Consider the following 13579-nt stretch of genomic DNA (forward strand, 5'->3'; position numbering starts at 1 on the left):
CAAATAATGTCAACATGTGCTAAGGTTATGTTTTAGTAAACAATTAAATAAAATTTGAGAGAATCAAGTTAAAAGAATCATTTTTCAAGTTGAGAAATGTATTTATGAGTGAAATTTTATAATAAAATAAATTTTAAAATAAAATAAATTTAAAATATGTTTTAAATTAAATTTAGGGATGTATTTTCATATGTGGTTTTTGCAAATGTTTGCTCTGTTGGTAGGCAGATCTAACAGAATTTACTACTATGTATTACATTAATTAATTAGTATGTGCACCTCCATTAATAGACTGATTTTTTTCAACAGTAATAGGTATGTTTCAATTATCTGTTATTACTGAAAGAACATGGAGTAAAACTGCTATTTAGAACTGCTTGCTGAATAAATGAGTAAATGGTTCAATAGAAAAAAATAAACACAAAATAATCTGTTGTTCTACATGATTGGTATCACAAGATTTCAGTGTATGTTAAACTTTGGCTGAGTTTTTATTTCTTATCTCTTACTATGATTCATTTTCTAATGCAAGTAGGTCTATCTCTCTTTCTGGGATGACTCATAGTTAAAAGTAGAATAAGAAATGAAAAAGGAAGAAGCAGTGTGCTAACCAAAGAAAGTGTGGGCTTAAAATTCAAATACTTCTGGTACAAAATAAAGACACGCCGTATTCTCTCGGTTATCTCCTGCCTCCAACTCTACGACTGTTATGTTTTAAAAACAGACGCTAAATTATGTACAATCAAGGGTGTATGCTATTATAATTTTTTAGAGTCTTGTCAGGCAAATAGGACCAAGGAGTAAAAAGTATAAGGAGCAGTACCTGATTTTAGTCCAGTTTTGTTAAAGGCTGCACAGCCAATACCTAGAATAATATCTGGCATATTGTATACATTTAATAAGTGTTTTTAAAAATATTTCCAGAGCCCTCTATGTTGAAGAGAAATAAAAAGCTTCCTTGGGGACTTCTAGTTTCAGTGCAGACATGTACAGAGCTTAGAATTCTTCACTCTCATGCTTACGTGTAAAAACTAAACAAAGTCAATGACTTTTCTTGAAACTATCAGACATTTGAGTTTATAAGGAAAATCTATACCCTACAATCTTAAGAGATAGGCAAATCCACAAATTCACAGTGAGGATCTATTATCTGAGGTAGAGGCACTGGAGCTGTACAATGGCAGGAACACTTAATGGTGATTTTCATGAATTGCTAAAGGCTGATTTTGGACTACCATGAGAATGAGAAACTCCTTGCGAACGAGGTTGTAAGGGTGTTCCCACACTGTCATATTTTCCCTTTAGGAACTTGATCAGGGGCTCACAATAATAGCTAAAAAAAAAAAGATCCTCTGGTACAGTGGTTCGCAACCTTGGCTGCACATTAGAATCACCTGGGAATCTTTTTAAAATCCTGATTTCTGGGCCTCATCCTCCAGAAATTCTGTTTCTTTGTTACTAATGTTGTGGCCCCACCCCACAACAAAGAAACAGAATTTCCGGAGGATGAGGCCCAGAAATCAGGATTTTAAAAAGATTCTCAGGTGATTCTAATGTGCAGCCAAGGTTGAGAACCACTGCTCTGGTAGTTTAGCAGGTGAGAGGAGAAAAATAATCATTGTGATTATAGCAGAGCATTCTCTCCAGGTGAAAATAATGTTACCAGATTTTCAGTCCAGCAGGGGGAGTGGCATGTCTCACACTTCAGGCCCCCTTCTAGCCTTCCTGCTTCACTTACAACAATTAGTGAAGATCACAACCCAAGGTGCAGGTCCACTCCAAGATATAAATTTAATTATAATTATGGAACACTTCCCTTCCCCACACCTCACCACCACACCCAGAGGAGTATTGTTATTATAGAAAAAAAAAAGAGAACCAAGACACAAGCTTTCTTTCAGGAGGAGTATCTCTGGAAACCCAAAATCATCAAGGGAGAGAAAAACAAGGGCAGAGAGGTACACTGAAACCTCTGAAACATGTAATTACAGCAAACATTAAACACAGCACAACTGCTAGCACGATTACCATAAAAACTCACACGAAGACCTATATACTCAGTGCCTTTCAGTGCAACATGTCCTACTTTGAACAAAACATTACAAGACATGCTAAAAGGCAAGAAAAATCAGTCTCAAAAGACAATGCAAATATATGGACAAGATTTAGATATTAAAGAAGTTTGGAATTATCTGACAGGAAAATTAAAATAACTATGGTGACACAAAATCATTATTATTAGAAATGAAATCTAGAAATTATTAGATTTCGTGGACATTAAGATAATAATATTATGAATAACTATATATCCCCAAGTTTATAACCAAAATAAGATGGACTAATCCCTTGGAAAACATGGTCTGCCAAAACTCATATAGGAAAAGATAGATGTCTGAAGAGGCTTATATTTATTAGGGAAATTGAATCAAGACAGAGAGCAGCAGACCCAGATGAGTTCACTAAATGAACTCTACTAAACAGTTAATGAATAATTTATTCCAATTCACTATAATATCTTCCAGAAGACAGATACAAGAGGGGATACTTTCTAGCTCACTCAACGAGACCAGCATTACCCTAAAAAGCAAAACCAGACAAAGACATTACAGGGGGTTAAAAGAAAACTATAGTCCATTTTGAACATAAACGCAAAATTCTTCAACAAAATCTTAGCATATTGAATCTAACAATTTATAAAAAGAATTGTATAACATGACCTAGGTATGCAAGGTTGGTTCAACAATCAGAAAACAATTAATGGACTTACTTCCGCTTCCTTCCAGTAGGGAGTAGGCGCTCCCCCAGGTTTCTCAGCCAGGTAACGGCTCGCAGGCTTGAGATGTTTGGCCCCAAAAGAAATGCATTCATCGGACTCAACCTCCACTGCGGGGGGGCAGTTGGGGGCCTGTGGCGGCAGCGAAGCCTACATCTCCTTCAGGAAAAGGGCTTCCGACTGCCCTGCCGGAAGGAGGTCCCTGCCCCCAAGAGTCAGGGGCGGGGAGGGAAACGGGCACGGTGATTGGCTGGAGCGCTGGCGCGAGCCCCCAAGCCACTCTCGCGAGGGATCCTGGGAGGGTCGCGTGAGGGATGCTGGGAGGATCGCGCAGCCCTGGGCCCTCGCCCATCCTCGCCCCTCGCCCATGGGCACGGAGGGTCCCGATGGCACCGCGGCCCCTGCCAGGTGGCTGTTCTCGCCCATCAGCCGGAATTGCTGCCTGAAGAGCTGGGAGCTCTGGCAGCCGACGCCATCATGTCGCCCGGAGAGGAGCTGGGCAGGTATGAGCCGGAGCCGCACCGCTCAGGAAGCAGCCGGCTGTCCTGCCCTTGCTCCAGCTGGTCGGGGAGGCCAGCGAAGGCCCCGTGCAGGTGGCTCACTGCCCTCGACCCCGCCCCCTGCTGAGGAGGAGGAGGAATTGTCACTGCTGGAGATGATCCCTCAGCACCTTAGGGAACGGGCTACGGCGCCAGGGACCAAAGCCAGGGCCCGCGGGTCGGCGGGGTGCAGCGGCGTGCAGCAGGGTGCAGCGGGGTGCGGCAGGAGACTGCCTTCCTAGGTATGCTTTGGAACTGGACACCGAAAACGAAGACAACGTCAAATCTTCGTCTCAAGCGATGGTTCATGCTTTTAGGGACGGAGTGACAAACGGGCAGGATTGTGACTCATTTCTTTTGGTGCCTTTGTAGCCACTTGAAGAGCATAAACCAAGAAAGCTGCATTGAACCGTTAGCAGAAGACATCACAGATGTTCTCGTAGGGACAGAACGAGGCTGGCTAGTCAAACAGAGAGGCTGGGATGGGTTTGTGGAATTCTTCCAGGTGGAGGACCTAGAAGGCGGCGTCAGAAATGTGCTGCTGGCTTTTGCAGGTGCTGGAGTAGGAGCTGGTTTGCCATATCTAATAAGGTAGGCTTTTAAATGAAATAATTCACTCTTAACCAACTCCAGGCACCAAAATCCACAACCATCTGCTGTGAAACCAGTGTGTGTATGAAGTTGGACTTCAAGCTGTCCAGGCTGTAACCTCCAAGCAACGTAGAAAAGCAAGTGGCAAGAGGATTGTGACGAACAGGAATAAATAACATGGAAAAAGTGGTCCCCCTTGAGGAGTTACTGTCTGAAAGAAGCAAAGTTAAGTTTCAGCAACAGGCAAACTTTGGGAGGCCCTGGAGGAGGACTTTTGGATTTAGTGAAGATGGAAGGGTGGAGAGACTTGACATCCTTGTCTAGAACAGGGGAGTGGCCGGTAGCCAGGCTAGTTGTATAGAGTTCATTAAATAGGCCCTTTTTACTTCTATAGTGTGAAAAGAGAAGCACTAACAATGCCAGTGAACTGTAAAGTGGATTTAAGCTCCAACAGAACTATGACTAGAAGCCTCAGTAATATACATCAGAATGTGAAGGGGAGTTTTTTCGTCTGTATAATTAGTTTTCCCAGGTATGCTTCTTGAAGAATACAAAGTCCGAGTGCTCAGGACTTAAACCTATTCTACTTTGGCTTGGTTTGAGTGGTTTAGTTTGTTAGCTTGCAATGGCCAAGTATACTTGACTTAGGCTCAATAATTGTAGTTACAAATGTGGATTGTCCTCAATGTTTAAGATAAAAACAACTTGTAAATGAATTTGTAAGAATTGTATATATTTTTACAGAAAGTCTATTTCTTTAAAATGTAAAGGAACAAGAGTTGAATTTCATTAGTTTTTTCAAACCCTTTTAAAGTTTACAACTTCTATAGTTAGGAACCTATTTCTTACAGCTTTTCTATTCTAAACTTTGTCCTAGTCAATTCTAGATTATATACAGAACAAGTTGATGTAATTGTATGCAATCTGGTTGTGGTGGAACAATTATGATTCATAACAATGCAGGCTTTGATTTTCCTATCTGAGTTTGGTAATATTCCTTATAGGGCTTCTTAAAAAACACAAATAAACAAAAAACCTGAGAAATAGGAATTAATCCTTTCACTTTATACACATGTAGATTTTCAATAATTGAGTCAAGGTGTCGTTCTAAGGGAGTTGAGGGGGCTGGCCGATAATATATAAATAATGAGCTCTGATTGGGCAACAACTTGTTTTGAGTTTCTTCTGTTCGACCTAACTTAACTGGTGAAATTTATGTTCATGAGCTCATCTGCAAAGCTTTTAAAAAGATTTTCAGCTGTTTTAAATGGGACTTATTATCAGTATGTGTATAAAAAGATCACATCAGGTAGATGAGAGACATTTGTCCCTTGTTTGCTTAATAAGTTGTAAAGTGATGGCTTTTAAAAACAGGCTATAGCCCTAACCGGTTTGGCTCAGTGGATAGAGCGTCAGCCTGTGGACTGAAGGGTCCCAGGTTTAATTCCGGTCAAGGACATGTACCTTGGTTGTGGGCACATCCCAAGTGGGGAGCGTGCAGGAGGCTGCTGGTCGATGTTTCTCTCTCATCGATGTTTCTAACTCTCTGTCCCTCTCCCTTCCTCTCTGTAAAAAATCAATAAAATATATTTTTTTAAAAAGTAAAAACAGGCTATAGTGGTGCTATTTTAGGTTGGCTTATTAAACACAGGTCTAAGCCTAGTATGTCAATAAAGCAAATACTTGTTTTATTTCTATTTTTAAAAGAACAATCAATAGCCCTAGTCAGTTTGACTCAGTGGATAGAGCATCAGCCCATGGACTGAAGAGTCCTGGGTTTGATTCCAGTTGGGTGCTTTGGCTGCAGGCTGAATTCTTAGCTCTGGTCTGGGAGCATGTGGGAGGGCAACTAATGGATGTGTCTCTCTCACATCGATGTTTCTCTCTCTGTGTCTCTCCTTCTCCCACTCTCCAAGAAAAATCAATGGAAAAAATATCCTCGTATGAGGATTAACAAAAAAAAATAAAACAAATAATCACAATTAATGTAATACATTAACATTAATAGGCTAAAGAAGAAAACTCACATGATCATATTAATAGATGCAGAAAAGCAACGATGATACCCAATGCCTACTTATGGTAAAAACTCTCAGTAAACTAGGAATAGAGAACTTTCTTAACTTGATTAAGAACATAAAAAAACACACCTTAGAGTTAACATCAATACTTAATGTTGAGAAACTACAAGTTTTCATGCTAAGTTTAGAAACAAGGAGACGAGGTCCTCTCACACTACTCCTTTTCAACATTGCACTAACATTTCTAGCTAATAAAACAGCTTAAAAAGGAAATAAAATGTATACATATTGGGAAGATTTAAAAATGCCTTTGTTCACAGATGACATGTTCACCAACATAAAAAAAGTCTGAAATAACTGCCAAAAAAAAAAACCCTCCTAAAACAAGTTATCATCACAAGTTTTAAGGACACTAGGCTAATATACAAGGAAAATCCTTTTCTATATACCAATAATGAAAATGAAAATTTGAAATAAAAAAATACACATAGAGTACCATTTCCCAAAATGAAACAATTTGGTACAAATCTTACAAAATATATACAAGATCTATATGAGGAAAACTATAAATCTCTGATGGACAAAATAAAAAAAAAATAACTGATTGGAGAAATACTCCGTGTTTGAGGCTAAGGAGACTCAAGATTACCAAGATAACGGTTCTTCCCCACTTGATCTATAGGTTCAAAACAATCCCAATCCAAATCACAGCAAGATATTTTGTGGATATCAACAAACTGATTCCAAAGTTTATATAAAGAGGTAAAAAAAAAAAAAAAAGAAACAACAGAATAGTCAACACAATATCAAACAAGGACAAAATTTGATCTCTGATTCTATCAGCTTTAAGACTTACTATAATTAGCCAAAACCAGTTTGGCTCGGTGGATAGAGCGTCGGGCTGCGGACTGAAAGGTCCCAGGTTCGATTCCGGTCAAGGGCATGTACTTGGGTTGCGGGCACATCCCCAGTGGGAGTGTGCAGGAGGCAGCTGATCGATGTTTCTCTCTCATCGATGTTTCTAACTCTCTATCTCTCTCCCTTCCTCTCTGTTAAAAAAATCAATAAAATATATTTTTAAAAAAATATTTAAAAAAAAAAAAAAGACTTACTATAATTTGTATAGTCACTCAGATTGGCTGGTGGGCGTGGCTTGATCGTAGCAGAGGGATGGTTAATTTGCATGTTTATCTCTTATTATATAGGATATCAAAGATTCTTCTCTAATAATCCTAATTCCTAATTCCAGAGAGAGATGGCGTTTATTTTCCTGATTTATGCCTAGATTAGGGTTGCATTCCCCCCACCCCCCTTACAAAAATTTACAACTTTAGAGAACTATCTTTCAGGGAGCTAAATATGTAGTGACAAGATGATTTGACTTTGGGTAGTGGGTACATAATGCAATATAGAGATCATGTATCATAGAAATGTACACTTGAAATCTATTTAATATTAACCAATGCCATCCCTATAAATTTAATTTAAAAAATAAAGAAATATCATCTTGGTGTATCATTGCTGTCTCTTCCTCATTTTGTCTTTCCACATCTTTTGACCTATCTTTCAATTCACTAATTTTCTTTTCAGCTGGGATCATATGCTTTTAAACTATCTTTTTCAACATAATTTTACTTGCTATTTGATCAAATATGCAGTGTTTCTTCTGATAATTTACACTCAAAAATTTAAATTTTGGCCGAAACCGGTTTGGCTCAGTGGATAGAGCGTCGGCCTGCGGACTGAAGGGTCCCAGGTTTGATTCTGGTCAAGGGCATGTACCTGGGTTGCAGGCACATCCCCAGTAGGAGATGTGCAGGAGGCAGCTGATCGATGTTTCTCTCTCATCGATGTTTCTAACTCTCTATCTCTCTCCCTTCCTCTCTGTAAAAAATCAATAAAATATATTTTTTTAAAAAAATTTAAATTTTGTTTTTATCTCTAAAAGGCATAGTTGCTTTAAAATCTGTGTCTAATAAAATAATATCAATATAGAACTTCTTAAAAGTGTACATGTGTTACCTCTTGGTTCTGTTGAGTCTGGTTTATGTCTTTTTTTCACATGTATCAACATATTTGGTTGTATGCTGTGTACAGTATTTCTAAAAATACTTTGAGACATAATTTAAAGATGAAGATACTTTTTTACTTAGAGAGGATTTTTGTTTTATGTTGTGAGGCACCAGAGGGCACTAGCAGTCCAGGACCCAGAATGAACTTTGGTTCTGTACCCTGACTTACCAGGTCATAGCTTCAGAGTATATGAGACTGTTTCACCAGGAGCCTTCTCGTTGGTAGCAGCTGACTTTAATTCATGTTCTTTCAACCTGATAACCTGCAAAAAGAGTAGCTGCGTCTCTACCTTGGCAAAGGCTCTTTAGGTAAAGGCAGCTATTGAGGGGTACCAGACCATCATGAGAAGAAAAGGGGTTGATCTTAATCTGTCATGGCATTGAACTCCATATTATCTCAGTACAGTGGTTCCTTGCTCTCTGATTAACTCTCCTCAAGAAACATTTTAAGAGAGAAGGGTTCATGCAATTACGTAGTCTGCAGCAGGTTATCTAATCAGAGTTGTTCTTCAAATGATTAATCTCTCATTTCAGATGGACACACCACTGGCTGCCATTTGGAATCGGTGCTTGGCCCTACTTCACTTCCTGTGGATGAACAAACCCCCTTCTGATCAGTCCCAGCATTGCAGGATGATGACTGATCACTAAGGTTGCCAAAAAATTTTGGATGTCTAACTAAATGTGAGTTTCATATAAACAATATGTTTAAAAATATAAGCAAGATCCAAACATTGCATATGACTTAAATATTTTAAAATTTCCCATTGTTGATCTAATATTCAAATCTGTTCTCTTTATTTTAATTTGCTAAGCCTGGCAAACTTAGCGATGGCTGGCAGGATAAAATTTGGCTCCAGTGAGCAGTGTGTTTCTAGGAATTCCAAGAGTTAAACACTTCTTTAAATTTATTGCAACAATTAGAGTAAGATCTAGTTATAACATATGTTTAATGATGCCATGATGCAATGTTTATTTCAAGTAGAATTAAAGAATCTCAGCATATAAGCTTAAATATTATAAAATGTGTGTTAAATGCCATCTAAGGAGAATTATTGTTATGAAAAGATTCAATACTATCTGTAGAGGAAAGCTTAAATGGTCTTAGTACAAATTTTATAAAAATTCTCAAAATGAACTATCAAAATTTGTGCAAACATTTAAAATTGATTTTCAAAGCCTCAAATTATTTGTGTAAAAATATTTAATGACCATATTTCAAAGGTTTATTATTTTTAGACTTATGTTTTTATCAAAGGTATGAAGAAATATATGACATCTCAGGAAGATATGTGTATTTATAATAATGAATACATTAAATTTATAATCTTGGCAATGCATGTTCCCAAATCTGGTTGCATATAAAACACGAACAGAACACATTAATGAAAGAATGCATAGCACTGAGGTTCTTGCAGCCTAGATTATTGACTCTTCGATTTTAATTTTATTTTAGCCCTGTCTCCATTCCACATAGCTAACCCCTCTTTTCTCCCTAAGGACTCAACATTGAACATACAGTTTTAATAAATGGCATCTGTTTTCACTTTTTCACCTCTGTTTCACAAAGACTTCTAAGCTCATGAAATATGAACATATCTAGGTACTGGACATCAAAAACATAAGATAGGATACCTCTAATATTTATTAGTTTTAATAGATTAAACACCATTTGGACCAATGCACAGCACATTACTTTGCTAATGATTGACTATATCTCTAGGCTAAAAATAAAACAAAAATTTTATTTCAATTGTTCAATTTTAAAATTGCACAATAATAATTTTTTTAAATTTTAAACAAAATATCCAGTAAAGCTATCTCTGACATTCCTGTGACACATCACACTATTTTTAAAATTTAGTACATGGAAAACAATATTTAAAAAATTAATCTTTGATCTAATTAAGCTTCAATCAGTATTTTTCTTAATAATAAAATACATATACTGATATGTATAAAGTATATACTGATACATATGAAATATATATATATTAAATTGATGTAGAGAACAGTGGATATGTTAAACTAGTTGATGAGTACTTCATTTTTTTAACTAAAATTTGTTTCTATATTAGAGTTGCATACAACCCAGTGATTAGGCATTTATATAACTTAAGAAGTGATCACCCTGATAAATCTAGTACCCATCAGACACCATACATAGTTATGAAATATTATTGACTATATTCCCCATTCTGCATTTTACATACCCATGACTATACTTAATTGCCAATTTACACTTATTAATAATCCCTTCACCTTTTTCACCCATTCCTTTGCAACCTTCCTCCCATCTGGCAAACATCAAAATGTTCTCTATATATATTAGTTCGTTTTTGTTCTGTGTGTTTATTTTGTTTTTTTAAATTTCACATATAAGTGAAATTGAAATCGTGTGGCATTTGTCTTTGTCTGACTTATTTCACTGAGCACAATATCCTCTGGGTCTATCCATGTTTTCACAGATGGCAAGATTTCATTCTTTTTTATGGCTGTGTCATATTCACATTATATATATGCACCATTTCTTCTTTATCCATTCACCTATTGATGGACCCTTAAGGTGCTTTTCTATCTTGACTATTGTAAATAATGCTGCAATGACTATATGGATGCATATGTTGTTTTAATTTAGTGTTTTGGGTTTCTTCAGATAAATACTCAGAAGTTGAATTGCTGAGTCCTTCATTGTCTCTTTTATTAAAGGCTTCGTTGACTTTATTTTAAAATACATTTTGTCTGATATAAAGTATTGCTATCCCAGCTTTTTTCCCCCCTTTTCTAAGAATATATTTTTCCATCCCTTATTTTCAAGTCTGTGTGTGTCTTGATCTGAAGTCTCTTGTAGATAGCATATATAAAGATTTTGTTTTGTTATCTATTCAGCCTTTTGATGGGAGCACTTAATCTTTTTTTGATGGGAGCTTTTGATGGGAGCATTTAATCCATTTACATTTAAAGTAATTTCTGATAGATATGTATTTATTACCATTTTTATTATTGACTTTTTTATCTTCTTTTTCTTAAAGAAGACCCTTTAACATTTCTTGTGATGGTTTGGTGGTGATGAACTCCTTTAGCTTTTTCTTGTCTGGGAAGCTCTTTATCTGTCCTTCAATTCTAAATGATAGCTTTGCTGGATAGAGTAATCTTGGCTGTAGGTGCTCGATGACTCCACCCCTTAAGTGTGTCACTCATGGAGGTGGTTGGGTGGTGCACTAGCAAGGTCCTAAGCTGTCCACTGGATATGCTGGCTCTGGGGCCTCCAAGGAGGTGCAGGCCAAGATCAACTGCTGCCTGTGCCCTGTCTGGGACTACTGAGAATTCGTTACAAAGCTATCTACAGATGGCTGCTTCCTGTGCTAGGCTTGGAGGTTCCTGCGAGAGGCCAAGTTGTGAACCGAAGCCAGCTGCCACTATTACCAGGCCTGGGGCCACTTAGCAAGGGTATGCTGAGTCCAGATGCTTCTTGTTTGAGGTTTGTGAACCTTTCAGAGATTTTAGGAAAGTCTGAAGTGTGAGTCAAGATAGACTGTTTGTATGGAAAAGCCACAGAAAATGGCTTTGGTGAGCCTGCAAATTGGGTGAGATGGGCTCTCAGGGAATCAGCAGGCCTGGGCAAGCAGAGTTGCAAGTTTGCTGAAGATTCAGATATGGCACCTGTCTGCCTGCTCTGTGGTGGGGAGGACTCAGCAAAAGAACAGCTGCTTCTGCCAGCTCTTCTGTCCCTCTAGCTCTCTCCCCAGAACCAAACAATGCAATTTCTCCCCATGTGTCCCTGGTACCTTTTGAGCTGCCATCAAAGTGCTAGTACTCAGAGCAAGTGAGTCCAAATAAGCCTGTGCACAGCCCTTTAAGAGGAGTGCCTGGAACTGCAGTAGCACTCCTCTCAAAGAATGTTTTCAATGATTACTTAACATAGCCTAAACACCAGTTTCATCTAATCTAAGATGTCTGTTTTTTCACATTTTAACATTTCTGAAATCAGGATATATCTTTAAAAAAATCACACCAGACAGAAAGCAGTTGTGATATAGTTGTTACTGCCTTCCCATGTGAATCAAGGCTATTAGGGCTTGAAAGTCCCAGAGATAATGAAAAAATGTTGCATTATCAACACTCAATGTCACACAGCACAATTTACGTAGTAAAGCTAAAACATGGACAACTCTGGGTCAAAATACCATTCAGAATTGTCCAACTTTGAATATGAAGTTTTACAAATACATTTTCTAATTTATTTTATACACACACATATGTGTAGAGGGGGGAGGAAATTTAAGAATATGTGTGTAAAAGCAATCTAAAAAATCACTGTTAAATAAGTATAAATGATGATGTCTAAGTGATTTTAAGAAGCATTATACCACAGTAAAATTGACAGCATTGTTTGTCTGCCTTAGAGAGAAATAAAATAGTGGTATATCTTTGGTATAGTAAGCACTTTGGGTACCCATCCCCACAAACCCTTGACCTGCCTCTGATTTCAACTGCAGCTATAGTATTGGTACCGTGCTCATTGATAATGCTCAACCTAAAGATCCCAGGCTCCATTTTTGGATTAACCCAAACCAAGACAGACAGTATCTTAGTTTGATTAATTACGATAAATGAAATGAACAAGTCCTTTTTATTTCTTTTCAAGATAAAGGTAGGTACAAGAGTTTATATAGTAAAATAAATATCTCTTAAAATTATCAATTCAAATTACTCTTTACTTATAAAATTCCTATTAACATAAAAATATTAAAGCCAGCTGCAGTAAGTTATTATTACCACCCCTGTAAATGCCAAAAAGTGTACTTAATCTCTGACATATATTACAACTAATATTTCCAATTAATGGGTTACAGGACTGATACATAATTTAAAACACTTGAATATTATACAGTAATAGAATACAGATTTTAAAAGCACTTTTATATGTGCTATAATCACACACACATTTCATCATGATAAGAAAATGCCTAAAATTGTGAGTCATTTGTAAAAAGCATAAATTCCTAAGCATTGCACATTTTCTTATCTAGCTCTACCCTTTCATTCTGATTGAATATGGAAATCAAAGACTTCTTCAGACATGCTTATAGTACACATATTTACCCATAGTAACATGACAAAAAATGCTATTTCATTTCCATAATTTTTGCTTAAATAGTATTTATATCAATAAATTCTTTTTTCACATGTATCATGTTCAATGTAGTATGTGTTATAGAAATGTCAAAAAAAATGAATGAGAGGCAGTCCTTATAAGCACTCATGTTGCCCACTGTAAATCAATGGCATAAAATCAATAGAATACAACTTTTAAAATATAAATAAAATGTTATTAAAAATCTAAAATTAATGTCCAACAAAGGTAGAATTCACATCTGTTTTGCAAAGATGTTAGTTTTGGCTGGAATGCACAGTTGATTAGAGAGTCTTTCCATACACCCAAAAAGTTGTCGGTTCCAGTCCCAGTCAAGGCACATACCTAGGTTGCAGGTTTGATCCCAGTCAAGGCACGTAGGAGAGGCAACACATGGATGTTTCTCTCTCACATCCTTGTTTCTCTTTCTTTCTCCCCCCTTTTCT

The 13579-nt window shown here is 37.1% G+C and overlaps 1 pseudogene; it reads left to right on the forward strand.

Moving 5' to 3' along the window:
• The first annotated feature begins 2839 nt into the window (after positions 1 to 2839).
• On the forward strand, positions 2840 to 3907 carry LOC102423678 (annotated as a pseudogene).
• Positions 3908 to 13579: the final 9672 nt, after the last annotated feature.

Source organism: Myotis lucifugus, unplaced genomic scaffold (genome assembly GCF_000147115.1).
Source record: "Myotis lucifugus unplaced genomic scaffold, Myoluc2.0 scaffold_51, whole genome shotgun sequence".
Taxonomy (NCBI): domain Eukaryota; kingdom Metazoa; phylum Chordata; class Mammalia; order Chiroptera; family Vespertilionidae; genus Myotis; species Myotis lucifugus.